We start from the raw sequence: 15,474 nt of genomic DNA, 5'->3' as shown, positions 1-15,474 counted from the left end.
ATACTGTAGGAGTCTGCAGTGCACAGGGGTTACACACTCATCAGTACCCTCTAAAATACTGTCACTATCATATTTCCTGTTCCACATGAATAGTACTATATAGGAGTCTGCAGAGGGGTTACCTTGTTGGGAAACACAGTGTGTATCTCCTCCTGCAGCTTGGTCATGATGTGAGGGTTGGTTGCCAGATTGTAGGCCAGGAAGGACAGAGAGCTACTGGTGGTCTCATAGCCAGCAAAGATGAACATCATTGCCTGGGACAAGATCTCATGGTCACTCAATCCTATGATGATGGGAGAAATGGGGTGGTAGGTGTGTTTGAAGGTATAGGTGTTTGAGGCAGGTACTGTATGTGTGTGTGTTAGATGCTAGTATACAGTGTGTGTGTGTGTGTGTGTGTGTGTGTGTGTGTGTGTGTGTGCGTGTGTGCGTGTGTGTGTGTTTAAGGCAGGCACCTTTACTCTGCTCCTCTCCCTTTGAGTTGCTGTCTTTCTGCGAGTCTATCATCAGCTGCAGGAAATCTACCCGACTCTGGAAGCAGGCTTACGTCAGATCAAAATCACATGAGAACTACCAGATGCTACCAAATCTCTACAATTGTATTACACAATACTGGCTGAAGATCGTATATTTGATCAGATATATTTACATACCTTCCTGGTGCTAGCCACGCGATTGGACTTGATCTTCTGAAAGACAGCGTAGAAGAAATCTGTGACCGAGGCAGGGAATAGGGATACCTCCTTGTTTGCCATAACAGGACCCATGAAGGGGAAGAATGCTGGACGGACAGGAAATGCCACGGTTACAAACAGGAACAGGAAATACCATGATACGTGACTCCAATCCTATTCAATGCACAGCCCTGTCCAGAAACAACTCCTAGGCTCTATCCCTAGACACTTCTGTATCCAATCCACTCAGATCTCCAAGTGTCCAGCATTTAGGAACTAGAGGTTGGTTCTGGACAGGGCCCATGTGTTTGTCAAATGAGTAGAGCGCAAACCATTGGCAGTGTGGTTTATGTCAGTCTAATCAATGAAATCGATAGCTTCATTTATTAAGCACAAAATGACTGAAAGCTATATGGGGGCAGTTGTACCGACTGTGAGGAACAGTGGGCTGAAGATGTCAAACTTGAGCATTTTCTTGATGTTGGTCACAAAGGGGTCGGAGGGGTTGTGGAGGGAGTCGATGTCGACACTGAATGAAGTACTGACGACCACATCCATACTGTATGGTCCAAAGAACCTGGAACACAACCACACAATCTCTGACCACCAGAACCACAACCACAAAATTAAAGGGGGAGTTCACTGAAATTACAAATTCACCTTATCGTCTCGGAGATAAATACTCACTCTTTTAGTTCAATGGGCTCATCGTTATCAGCCGTCTTCTTCAGATTGCTGACCAAGTTACCAGAGTGCTGCTTCATGATCCTGAGCATCTGAGTTGGGAAGGATACATGGAAAAATATCATGATTGATACGTGGATTAATATGTGCAAAACATATATTAATATCATGTTTGAAACAGGAATTATTTTAATGTTTATATAGCCTGAGAATATACATCCATACAGGATACATTATGTCAAAGAATAAGTGACTCCAAAGATGAACTATTATTCTATACTCTGTCATCTGACCACTGAACTTATCGAAGATAAGATCAAATATACTTTATTGTCCCGGATGAAAATTTGTCTTGGATTAATTAATTAAAGTTGCTGCTTCACACAACAACAAACAACAATGAATACACACTATACACATAGTACAAATCACACACACACTCTCACACACACACACACACACGCGCGCGCATCAGAGTTGTTAGTCATTCATTTATTTGTGTTGTATAAAGGAATGAATGAAAGAAGGAGAGGAGAGATGGGACTGTACCTCTTTGATCCGCCCACTGGTGAAGGAGGGAGACAGGACACTGCGGATCCGTCTCCATGCATCATCCTCAGCGATAAACACGGCGTCATACAGAGGCCCGTTGAGATAGATATTCTAGAAAAATAATAATAATTATATACTGCAAGATTAACCTACTATTAATAATGCTATAATAACAATGATATTATCTATTTAAGGAGTCCTTATGTTTTTTTCCCCATACAACAACTTCAATTCAGCGTATTACCCTCCTGTTAGTGAAAAGGGAGTTGCATTCCTTGATGAGGATGGTTTTGATCATGGCTGTGTCCATGATACACAGGATGGGCTGACGGCCATCATAGATCCTACAGACCAGCAAAAACAAAGATAGCCTCAATTCTTCGTGGCATTGATTCCACAAGATGTTGGAAACATTCCTTTGAGATTCTGGTCCATGATGACATGATTGCATCACTCAATTCCTGCAGATTTTTCAGGTTCACTTTCAAGATGTGAATCTCCCGTTCTACCACATCCCAAAGGTGTTCTATTGGATTCAGATCCTGGGAAGGCCACTGAAGAACACTGAACTCATTGTCATGTTCATGAAACCAGTTTAAGACAACTTTTGCTTTGTGACATGGTGCATTATCATGCTGGAAGTAGCCATTAGAAGATGGGTCAATTGTGGCCATGAAGGGATGCACATGGTCAGCAACAATACTCAAATAGGCTGTGGCATTCAAGCGAATATACCGTAGATAGAGACAGACAGACCCATCACAGATCCTGCACTCTTAGAAAAAAAGTGCTACCTAGAACCAAAAAGGGTTCTTCTTCCACTCTCCCTTTGAAGAAACCTTTTGGGTTCCATGTAGAACCCTTTTCCACAGAAGGTTATACAGTACCGTGCGAAAGTAATGGGACAGTGAAGCATTTTTTCTTCTTTTTGGAGTTGAAATGAGAACGTAGAGATTCTCATCTTTTATTTGATGTTATTTGTGTACATATTGGTTTATCATTCAGAAATTACAACACTTTTATGCATAATCCCGCTATTTTAGGCTACACAAAAGTGATGGGACAATTGGCTTGACAGGTGTGTTCCGTCACATAATTTGTGCAGTCTGCTATTGGTGTCTTGTCAACATGAGGACCAAAGAGATGTTATTGAAAGTCAGGGAAGCCATTATGATGCTGAAATATCAGAAAAAAATGAAACATTAAAACCTTAAACCTACCAACATCAACAGTTTGGAACTTCATTAAAAGGAAAGAAAGCACTGGTGAGCTAAGAAATCGCAAATGGCAAGGAAGACTTCCAGTGGATAACCAAAGAATGCTCACCATAATAAAAAAAAAAAAAAAAAAAAAAAACTGCCCCATAGATTAGGAACACTCTCCAGGAGGTAGGCGTCAATGAGTCAGAGACTACCATCCGCAGAAGACTTCACCAGCAGAACTACAGAGGCTACACTGCAAGGTGCAAACCACTACTCAGCCACAAAAACAGGCTGGCCAGGTTACGGTTTGCTAAAAAGTACCTAAAAGAGCCTGCAGAGTTCTGGAAAAACATGTACCGGAGAAAGTGTGGAGAAAAAAAGGAACTGCCCAATATTCACAGCATACCACATCATCTGTGAAATATGGGGGAGGGGGTGTTATGCCTTGGGCATGTATGGCTTCCACTGGAACTGGCTCACGTCTCCTTTGATGAGGATGAATTCGGAAGTGTTCAGAAACATCTTGTCAGTCCAAGTACAAGTTAATTGCTCCAAACTCATTGGACGGCATTTCACCATACAGCAGGACAATGACCCTATAGAATCCTATAGAACATGCATTTAATTTGCTGAAGAGGAGGACAAAACATCCTAAAAAAACAAACAACAATCGCTACAATATAGGTCTGGCAGAGCATTACCAGAGAAGATACCCAGCGTCTGGTTGGGTCAATGGGTCACAGACTTTTGCACTTTTGCATACAAAGGATTGGGGACCAAATACTAAACATGAGTGCTTAATTTGGACATTTGCATAATGCAAAAGAAGAAAAAATGCTTGTCCCATTACTTATGCAGGGCACTGCAAATGGAACCCATAAGAGTTATTCAACCAAAGAATCCTTTTAGAACCCTTTTTTTCTTTATTTTTTTAATTACATTTTTGCCCTTTCAATGACATGGAGGGAAGACACAATCACTTCCGATTTGAATTCTGACGTGTCGTGGCTCCTCTTTATTCATGCAGTTTGAGACGTGCTCAGAGGCAATATAGGAGCCTCAACCAATGAGAATCCAGGATGTTGTCAAACACTGGCAACGCACAAGTTGTGTTTGGGACTGTAACAAGTCCGTGACACAGAGGCGGAGTCGAGGTACTGTTTTCTGGGAGTATCCCGTTTATTTTCATAAAATGTTAGTAATAATTCCAATGTTCGTAATAATTTCAATGTTCGTAACACAACGCCACTCGGCGACTTTCCAGTCGCCCTCCTTCTCCCTCGAACGCCGAGGCACACACATCTTAAACCATCTAGTCAACGAGGCTTCATTTGCAACAGGTGTGCAACGGAGCCTCGCCGACGTCACCCTGGCCACGGTCCTGTAGCTCCCTCTACAGGCCGAACGCTGCATGTCCCCCCACATACCCCCACCACCCGACACAGGCCGGGGACACGACGGCTGACAACCTACTCCCCCCCCCCCCTGCACGGGAGAGGAAGTCTGCCACGACCATCTGCGCCCCCGGTCTGTGCACGACCGAAAAGTTGAAGGGCTGCAACGCGAGATACCACCGGTGGAGCCACTGGAGGGGAGCATGGTCGGAGTAGAGGGTGAAAGCGCGACCCAGCAGATAGTAGCGGAGGGCGCCGACCGCCCACTTGATGGCCAGGCACTCCTTCTCCACCGTGCTGTACCGGCCCTCCCTCTCCGATAGTTTGCGGCTCAGGTACAGCACCGGCCGGTCAGCCCCCTCCACCCGCTGGGTCAGCACTGCTCCCAGGCCTCTATCCGACGCGTCCGTCTGTAGGGAGAAAGGGAGGTTAAAATCAGGCGCATACAGGACCGTTTCTCCACAAAGAGCTCCCTTAAGGGCCTCGAACGACCCCTGGCACTGGCCCGACCATTGGACCGGATCCGGGGCACCCTTCCGGGTGAGGTCCGTCAAGGGACTGGCCAGCTCTGAAAACCCCGGCACGAACTGCCGGTAATAGCCAGCCAGCCCCAGGAAGGCCCTCACCTCCTTCTTTGTCTTGGGCCGCGGAGTGGCTGCGATGGCCGCAGTCTTTTCAATCTGTGGCCGCACCTCCCCCCGACCCAAGTGGTACCCCAGATACCGGATCTCCCTCCGCCCGATCAAGCACTTCTTCGGGTTGGCCGTCAGCCCCGCCTGCCTCAGGGACCTCAGGGTCCATGAGGCGCTGAAAAGTGGCTGGGGCTCCGAACAACCCGAAAGGGAGCACCATGAACTGGAATAGCCCGAGCGGAGTGGAGAATGCAGTTTTCTCCTGGGATACCGGCGAGAGTGGAATCTGCCAGTATCCCTTCGTGAAATCCAACGTCGTGAAATACTTGGCCGTGCCAAGCCGGTCCAAGAGCTCGTCAACCCGGGGCATCGGGTAGGCATCGAACTTGGAGACCGCATTAACCCGTCTATAATCCACACAGAACCGTATAGCCCCATCCGGCTTGTTGACAAGCACGATGGGGCTACACCAGTCACTGCGGGACTCCTCGACCACACCCAGCTCCAGCATGGCTTCCAATTCCCTGCACACAATGTCTCGTTTGTGTACCGGCAACCTATAGGGACGCGTGCGCACCGTTAAACCCGGCTGCGTTTCTATGTGGTGGTCGATAAGCGTAGTCCGACCGGGCAAGGGAGAGAACACGTCCGCGAACTTAGCTTGCAAATCTGCAACGTCCGTGGCCTGGCTAGCAGAGAGATGGTTATCAATACCGACCGGAGTGCTAACTTTTGATTTTGGGACTTCCGGACCGAACTCATCTCTCTCTGGAATTATTGTAGCCAGAGCAACAGTGACCACGTCGTTCCATTTTTTTAGGAGATTTACGTGATACACCTGCAAGCTATCCCCCCGGTCCGAGCGTACTACCTCGTAATCCACGTCCCCCATGCGACGTGTGACCACACCTGTAAATTCTCGCAGGTTAGTTCCCCTGTCGTACAGTCACTTTTGACGCTCCTGGGCTTGCAGCAAATGCTCGCGTGAGATAACCCCTAGGGCGTGGAGCTTTGTGCGCAAGTCCAGGACGTATTGAATCTCATTTTTACTGTCGCTAGACCCTTCCTCCCAATTTTCTTTAAGAAGGTCTAGGACACCCCGAGGCTTATGCCCGTAGAGTAATTCAAACGGGGAAAACCCGGTGGAAGCTTGGGGGACTTCCCGTACCGCAAACAACAGGGGATCTAGCCATTTATGCCAATTCCGACTATCTTCGTGTACGAACTTCCGGATCATTGACTTCAAGGTCCGATTGAACCACTCACAAAGGCCATCAGTGGCCGGGTGGTAAACACTGGTTCGAATCGCCTTGATGTTCAACAAGCCATACAGTTCCTTGAGGGTGCGTGACATAAAATTAGTGCCCTGATCGGTGAGAATCTCTTTCGGGATTCCCACGTGGGAGATTACTTGAAACAATGCCTGCGCTACACTCCTGGCAGAGATATTGCGCAGCGGTATTGCCTCGGGGTATTGGGTTGCGTAATCTATCAAGACCAACACAAATCGATATCCCTGTGTACACCGATCAAATGGCCCGATAATATCCATCGCAATGCGGTCGAATGGGTTCTCGACCAATGGTAAGGGCCGCAAGGGGGCTTTACCAACTGACATTCGCGCACCACCTACGCACCTCTGCCCGAATTCCCGGCCAATAAAATCGAGCCATTATACGGTTTAGTGTCTTATCATAACCTAAATGGCCCGCCATGGGGTTGAAATGAGCCGCCTGGAAGACCATTTCCCGGCGGCTACGGGGAACCAACAACTGGGTTACTTCCTCCTGGCTATGTGAGTCACGACTTACTCGGTACAACCTGTCGCTGATAATCGCGAAATAGGGGTGGGCGCGTACTGCGTCTGGCCGTACCAAAGTACCATCAATCGCTATCACTTGGTCATAGGCCGATCGTAGGGTCTCGTCACGAGACTGCTCGAGGGGGAAGTCACCTAGCAACGGATAGTTCGGCGGGGGAATCTCGGGTTGAGACCCCCCCGCCGGCTCCGGCTCCTCGGCAGCGTCGCGAGGTGCCGCCTCAGCACAGAACACATTACCCGCCTCACACCTCCCTCTCTGTCGTGCACGCACCCCGGTAGCCCTGCTTACCGCTTGAGGAAACCCCTCCCAATCTACACCCAGAATAAGGGGATGCGTGAGGCGCGGGCTAACCGCCGCCTGTACACTATGCTTTTTCCCTTCAAAATGAATCTTGATCGTGACCACAGGATATTTGTGAATGTCCCCATGCACACACTTCACCAACACCCTCAATGCCTTTAACAATGCCCCCGGTCGAACCAGGCGCTCCTGGATCATGGACTGCATGCAGCCCGAATCCAAGAAGGCCTGGTGCATATCATGTTGTATCCTTACCGGAACACGATACGCCGCTCCTGGTCCGGGGGGAGGGCCCGGTATGTCGCCGATGCGGACGACCTGCCCCACCTCCCTCACTGGGCACTCCGCCTGTACATGGCCCGGCCGTCCGCATCGCCAACACACCCCCCCTGTCGCTCGGGGTGCTTCCTGTGGGGCCAGGGCTGGTTCTCGACATGCCTGCCCCTGCCATCTCGTCCTCGGGGCGGGCGCCGGTGGTACTGGACCCAGGCGGCGGTCCGGGCCGGGAGCCCCGTGGGGAATTGCTCCAACACCACCCGGTCCCCGACCTCCTCCGACGAGCTGTTCCCTGGGTCCAGCCACCGCCGCGCGCTGTCCCGCAGCTGCTGGGCGTAGGCAAAGGGCCGGCTCCCCTCCTCCATCATCAGGGCCCTGACGAGCTCCAGGAGGAGGGTACGGTCCTCAGCCCTTGCCGTCACCATCTCCCTCACCGCGGTCTGGTGCTCCTGCTGGAGGTGGGCCTGCTGCTCCAGTATAAGGGCCATCCTTCCGATAGCCTCGCTTAACGCCTCCATTCCCTTTTTTTCTCCGCCTTCGCTGTGCCCCACGTTGGGCGCCACTGTAACAAGTCTGTGACACAGAGGCGGAGTCGAGGTACTGTTTTCTGGGAGTATCCCGTTTATTTTCATAAAATGTTAGTAATAATTCCAATGTTCGTAATCATTTCAATGTTCGTAACACGCCACTCGGCGACTTTCCAGTCGCCCTCCTTCTCCCTCGAACGCCGAGGCACACACATCTTAAACCATCTAGTCAACGAGGCTTCATTTGCAACAGGTGTGCAACGGAGCCTCGCCGACGTCACCCTGGCCACGGTCCTGTAGCTCCCTCTACAGGCCGAACGCTGCATGTCCCCCCACAGGGACCATACTACAGAATACTTAAAAGCTTAAAACTTAAATCGCTCAATAACAGATTCAAATTATTAATGTGGAAGCATGAAATTGTTGCTTGGGCAGTGTACATTGCATCAAGACAGATCATTTGTCTTGGTGTACGAGACCATTTCGTCGGTTGGATCGTCTGTGTTTGTGAAAATCGCACGGTGTCCGCCTGGTTTAAGAGTGTATACTGTAGACACTGAGAGATACATATATCCATCATAGTTAACAATAACCAGGATCAGTTTAGCAGACTCAGCCCCACAGTTTCCCATATTTCTGGAAGCTCTCTGTGTCAAAATTGGTGAAACCACCCTGGGAACAAAAAACAAAACAAAGAAATAGCCAGTTCATAAATGCTTGTCATAAACCTGAATTGTGGCTTAGTCTATGATGGCCCTTTTCCACTACAGACCGGCTCCCACTCCTCTCTTTTCGTTTTCGTTCAAAAGCTTTATTGCCCATTTTTCTGGGTAAAACAATTCATATTCAGCTCCCATGGCTTTCACCACAACAACACACATCATGGATGAGTCTACAATGTTGTTGTTTATGGGCTTAATCTCTACAAACCTTCTTATATCCCATCATCGTCCCGAGGAAAGGGATGGGTTTGAGACAAGGAATGCCTAGTTTTTTTAATATTCCATATGGCCAGTATCCATACCTGGTCAGAACAAATATAAATCAACAATCTGACTTGAAACAAAAGCAAAACGATTAAGTCATAGGTATCATTGAAACTGTTAGATAACTGTAATTATCAATACTATCATTTGTATGTATTATTACAACTAACTAACTAACAAATAATATTTTTTATTAAAACTTCTTCCACTACGATCAGAGTGATGAGTAAGGCAAGGAGAGTCCATGTCTCGGTGGAGAAGTACGGAAGGTAACCCATCTTTACAGGTTCAATCGCTTCTTCTGAGTAACCCCGGACACGTCTGCTGAAGTGATTATTTTATCCCATCATGACACCTGTGTTTCAGATCATGAAACACAGGCGAAAGAGTATGTGAGAGGTGAAGTTGAAGCCATGGCTAGTGAATGATTGAAAGGATCCCTGCGCAGAGGGCAACACTCAGTGATGTTATTGTCGGCCTTTATCTTAACATCCTGCTAATAGTTGCTGCCTGTTTGATCCCTATCGGGTTTTAATAGTTTGCAGACCCATTGAATCAAGAAGGACTATGGGGCAAATATTTTTGGGCAAATATTTTCTTTCGAGTAATACTGAATTTTACATATTTGAACTCCTCTAAAAATGTGTTATGTTCTTTACATGTATGCACTTGTTTTATATCATTGGCTCCTAAAAACAGTATTTCAAAATACTAGTTCAAAACACATCACATATTACAGTAATGAAGCAACTGATTAACATGAATACAGTGCTCTTCATAAGTATTGGAAAGAGGAAGCATTTTCTGTTCTTTTAGCTCTACACTTGGATTTGAAATCAAACAAATATTATGGGGTCAAAGTAGAGATTCTCAACTTTAATTCAATGGGTTTTTAAAAAAACATTTGTAAACATACTCCCACTATTTCAGGGCTTCAAAAGTATCATATAATGTCCAAATAAAGTACTAATTTTTCGTATAAGGTCAACAATCTGCCTGAAGTCTGCGACCCCACCAGGCACTATCCACTATCCACTATCCACTATCCACTATCCACTATCCACTATCCACTCATCTTTAGAAAATCATTGACATTTCCACATGGTATTGTGTCATAGAGTAGCTTCCCTACAGCAATATTATCTTGACATTGGGATCCTTTGTCCAAACCATATTTCAGGGTGTATGTTTGGTTGCAGGGGCCCAGGCTGTGCTCTCTGACTGCTCCAACTGTAGTAGACCCTGCAGTGAGGAAGAGGTCAACATGCTGCAGTACCGTCAGCCAATCACACACAAGAACCAACAGATCGCCAAGACCTCCATTGAACCATGCACGCACGCACACACACACACACACACACACACACACACACACACACACACAAACACTGTCTCAACAGCCCCTTCCTTCACTCTCACTCTCTCTCTCTGTACGTGGGTCAGGCTGCGTATTCAGCCTCTAAGGGGGGTATTGTTGGGATGACTCTACCCATCGCCCGAGACCTGGCACCCATGGACATCTGTGTGGTCACCATCGCACCCAGTCAGTAAACACACACACATACATACGCACTCTTTCACACACTCCTCCCCCCCCCCCTTCCTCTCCATATCAGACAACCTCTCTCTCCCTCTCCTTAGGTTCTGTTCTCCACTCCTCTCCTGGCGGGTTAACCTGAGAAGGTGCGTTCATTCCTGGCCCGCCAAGTGCTTTTCCCCTCGCGCCTGGGAGACCCTGCAGAGTTTGCCCACCTGGTGACATCACTGGCTGAGAACCCCATGATCAATGGAGAGGTCATCAAACTGGATGGAGCTATCCGCATGCAGCCCTGAGAGAGAGTGAGTGTGTGTGTGTGTGTGTGTGTGTGTGTGTGTGTGTGTGTGTGTCTGTGTGTGATCCAAGGTATACCACTGTGACAGCTCCGATGTGTGTGTGCATGTGAGGTGTGTGTTCATGTCTGGTACTCCAAGCTCTGCTGTACTGTACGCTCCATGCAGTTTTGTTTTGTTTTGTAAACTGATCCAGTAATAAACTTCTAATGAGTCTGAGTCTCTCCTCCTCTGTGTCTGTGTAAAGTGAGGTCAGTAGGAGCTAATAGGACAAATGAAACAAGAATGAGCCTTATGAGGCAAGTGTACCTTCATTTGTCCTATTAGAAGTGAATAGAACGCCTGGACACAGGAAATGCTAAATGCTAAAGCTCTCATAACATCACACCTGCACCAGTGTGTAGCTTTATGTACATGTCATCCACAACATTTGAGTGAAGGGAAAGGGACACATTTCTTTTGGAATGGAAAGGAGTCGAGGTACAGTATCTTGGTATACACACGTTTGCTCCAGTTTTGTACCCATTGACTGTGACCCTGTTTGTGTAAGAGGCTAGGGCTGACCCATTCTGATTCAAGATGTTTGTGTAAAAAAGGTATTTATTGCATATATTGTCCACTAAAAAGCAGATGATGGTACAAGTGTAAGGGACCAAGTGCTCCAACCTCAGTCTAGCCTGAAGATCATTCCATATCTGAGGAGCACAGCAGCTAAAAAGTTCTTCTCAATTCTGTAATCACTTGTAGCACATTAAATAGTAACAAGCTGCAAGTTTGATCGCCACTAAGTCGCCATAAAAGCAATGATGTGAGGTAAAATGGGAGTTTTAAAAGAACTGCTTCATATACAGATGAAATCCAATGATAAGCCCTTCTCAACGTCAAAGAATCCCAACCCACAGACTGATACAAAAGACAATGGTGGGTACAGAAAACATGCCTACAAATGAACTGCAGAGCAGAGTGATAAATCGGGTCTAGTGGTTTAAGAATTGAGGCTGTCGTGTGATTTTAAATTGTGTCACCATAATCACGGACAGGGAGGAGCGTTGCCAAGACAATCTTCCTCCTATTATCAAAGGTGAAGCAAGACATTTCTTTACAAAACAAGTACAAGTCTAACTCACAAACTCTTGATCACTTTTTCAACATGTATTTTAAAAGTGTATCATCTATGTAAATGCCCAGGTACTTATAATGGGGAACTTGTTCAGTTTGGGTTCTTTTCAGGGTACAAATATGTTGATCATTGTAATCAATATTATGGCATATAGAGAAAAACATAACAGACCTCATGCATACCTCTTCAAATTAAGGTTTACCCAGATTGTTTCTAATCTAACCCATGTGCATACATGTGCCATGTTTTTTCTTCCTCAACTTGTAAATGTAAAAAACACAAACACCACCACTTTGTCTTTTTGTGGTGTTAGGAATACAGACCTCACAGATAAAAATGTTTTGATAAAGGTCATAAACCGAAACGTCGACACAATAAATAAGCAGAGGTAACAATCGTGTGTGCAGGAGTATTCATTTTTTACATACCTTTTCTTCCTAAACTCATCATCACTCAACATAGTTTACAGCTATGCAACTTGTAAAATACAGCATTTCAAACATGACACACAGTTTGCCTTTGAATATGACTTTAATGAAAGAGAATTGAAACGGCAAGTGTAGTTATAGTGGTAGTATGCAGGGTAGTTATTGTGGTAGTAAGTTCGAGATAGTTGTGGATTTCCAGAATTGTCTCTGTGTTGAAATATCTGAAAGAGACAAATTGTCTTATCATTTGTATAGATAAAATCTAAATTATTTTGAGGTGATTTGAGAAGCCAAAAGGATCATCCTTAGAATGCACTGTAAGCAGATAATGGAGGGCATACCTGTATTTTGTTTCCCTTTATGGAAAGCCCTCTCCATGCTCTCTCTGGCAAACTCCAGGTTCGCCGCCATTACTCTTTTCTTTTCAGTCTTCTCCTTCTCTCTCTCCATTTCTGTCTTCATCCTCTTCACGACATCTTCTGTAATCTTTGTCATCAACTCTTTCACTTCCCTCTCCCTCCTTTCCACCATATTATTTATCATCCCATCCATCTCTTCTCTCATGCGTTTAACGTCATCTTCTTTCTCCTTCAGGATTTTCTCCATCTCTTTCTCGACCACTTCTACTCTCTTCATTGCCTCCAACTCCTTTTTCACCCATTCAATATCCTTTTCTTTCTCCTGTTCATTCCTGTTTCTCTGTCTCTCCTCCTCTGCCCATTTCATCACCTCCATCCTCTCTTTCACTTGTTTCACCTCCATTTCTTTCTCCTCCAGGATTCTCTCCATCTCTTTCTCGGCCTCCTCTACTCTCTTCATCGCCTCCAACTCCTTTCTCATCCATTCAAAATCCTTTTCTTTCTCCTTCTCACTCCTGTTTCTCTCTCTCTCCTCCTCTGCCCATTTCATCACCTCCATCCTCTCTTTCACTTGTTTCACCTCCATTTCTTTCTCCTCCAGGATTCTCTCCATCTCTTCTACTGTCTTCATACCCGCCTCCATCTCCTTTCTCATCCATTCAATATCGTTTTCTTTCTCCTTCTCAATCTTCTCCTTCTCCCTCTCCATCTCTGTCTTCATCCACTTCACGACATCTTCTGTAATCTTTCTCATCTCCTCTTCCACTTCACTCTCCCTCCTTTCCAACATATTCTTTATCACATCCATCTCTTCTCTCACGTGTTTAACGTCACATTCTTTCTCCTCCAGGATTCTCTCCATCTCTCTCTCCATCTCTTCGACTCTCTTCATCGCCTCCAACTCCTTTCTCATCCATTCAAAATCCTTTTCTTTCTCCTTCTCACTCCTGTTTCTCTCTCTCTCCTCCTCTGCCCATTTCATCACCTCCATCCTCTCTTTCACTTGTTTCACCTCCCTTTCTTTCTCCTCCAGGATTCTCTCCATCTCTCTCTCCATCTCTTCTTCTCTCTTCATACCCGCCTCCATCTCCTTTCTCATCCATTCAATAACCTTTTCTTTCTCCTTTTCAATCTTCTCCCTCTCTCTCTCCATCTCTGTCTTCATCCTCATCTCCTCTTTCACTTCCCTCTCCCTCCTTTCCACCATATTCTTTATCATCACATCCATCTCTTCTCTCACACGTTTAACGTCGCATTCTTTCTCCTCCAGGATTTTCTCCTTCTCTCTCTCCACCTCCTCTACTCTCTTCATCACCTCCAACTCCTTTCTCATCCATTCAATATCCTTTTCTTTCTTCTTCTCATTCCTGTCTTTTTCTCTCTCCTCCTCTGCCCATTTCATCACCTCCATCCTCTCTTTCACTTGTTTCACCTCCATTTCTTTCTCCTCTAGGATTCTCTCCATCTCTCTGTCAACCTCTTCTACCCTTCTCTTCATCACCTCCATTGTTTCGGTCTCCTTCTCACTCATCTTTAATCTCTCTTCACTCTTCTTTACCTCCTTCTCTCTCCTCTTCATCTCATTTCTTGTTTTTTCCATCTCCCTCTGGAAAGTCTCCTCCATCTCCTTTGTCACTTTCTCCACCTCCTCCACCTCTTTCGCCTTTATTTCTAACTGGACAATCCTCTCCTCCAAATCCTTTTTGTTATTTTCCTGCGTCTTTTGAATGCGACTGAGTATTGCATTGCATTCATTCACTTTCTCAGTGTCTCTATCCAACACTTTCCTCTTCCTCTCCATATTATCTTTAAGATGGTTGACTATCTTCCTCTTCCTCTCCACCATTTCTCTGTCCTTGTCCACCATTTCTCTGTCCTTGTCCACCCTCTCTCTCTCCTCCTTCAGCCTCTCCTTCTCTGCATCGGTGTGCTCCTTCACCTTATGCAGAAGGTTTTGGGCTCCCTCCACCTCTTCCGCTCTCTCCTCCATCTCCCTCCTCCAACCCTCCTTCTCTTCCTTTCTTTCTTTAGCCACTCTGGCCCTCTCTCTCGTGTGCCTGGCCCGTCTTGATGTCCTCTGTGGGAGTGGGGTGTAGGCTGCGAAAGCTGCCGGTCCTGCTGCCTCCATCATCAGGGCAGCCTGATCCTCTTTACACTCCTGTGGACATACAGTGAACACACTACAGGTGCAGTCTCGAGAATGTCTCTATGAATGTATTTGTCTTTTCTGAGTATAAAACCATTCAGTTGTCTCCAGTGATCTTTACATATTGTCTATGTTTAGCCATCCTGAATGGGGTGAGTGGGTAGTTATCAAATACAGTAGCATAGGGCTTTGAAACTTCCTGATGGAGATGACAGACACAATGACAGGGAAACGTCAAGAAATATGATTGCGTTAGATAACAGGCTTCCCTCGCAAAGAGATTGCGGTACCTCACAATGTTCTCAAGAATAGGCTGTTGCGTTCCCAATTTCCCAAAAGGGGCTCTCTAGTTTTGCCTTTAAAAAAGGCCTACATCTACCTTTTATTCAACATATCCGACACAATTTATATTGCAAATCATGTAGGCCTGTACAGTAAGTAATTGTAGGCCCTTTGCAAAGTCAACTTACGACTTACTTAAGGAAAGGTCCTGTCGATTAAGACCTATTAGTGCCAACTATGTTTGGTTATATTTTAGATA

At 46.1% G+C, this 15,474-nt stretch overlaps 1 pseudogene across 1 annotated transcript in view; it reads right to left on the bottom strand.

The window, feature by feature from the left end:
- LOC310824133 (cytochrome P450 3A27-like) overlaps positions 1–15,474 on the bottom strand; it is a 155,467-nt pseudogene that overhangs the window by 116,848 nt on the left and 23,145 nt on the right. The window contains exons 2-7 of the transcript in view: positions 2,155–2,254; positions 1,908–2,021; positions 1,362–1,450; positions 1,116–1,251; positions 456–525; positions 123–283 (exon numbers count right to left, since the gene is read on the bottom strand). The product of the transcript in view is annotated as a cytochrome P450 3A27-like (transcript). The remainder of the gene's footprint in view (positions 1–122; positions 284–455; positions 526–1,115; positions 1,252–1,361; positions 1,451–1,907; positions 2,022–2,154; positions 2,255–15,474) is intronic.

The sequence above is a fragment of the Argentina silus genome (assembly GCF_951799395.1).
Source record: "Argentina silus genome assembly, chromosome: Y".
In the NCBI taxonomy this organism is placed as follows: domain Eukaryota; kingdom Metazoa; phylum Chordata; class Actinopteri; order Argentiniformes; family Argentinidae; genus Argentina; species Argentina silus.
Note: the sequence above shows the minus strand (reverse complement) of the source record. Positions and strands in the feature narration are given on the sequence as shown.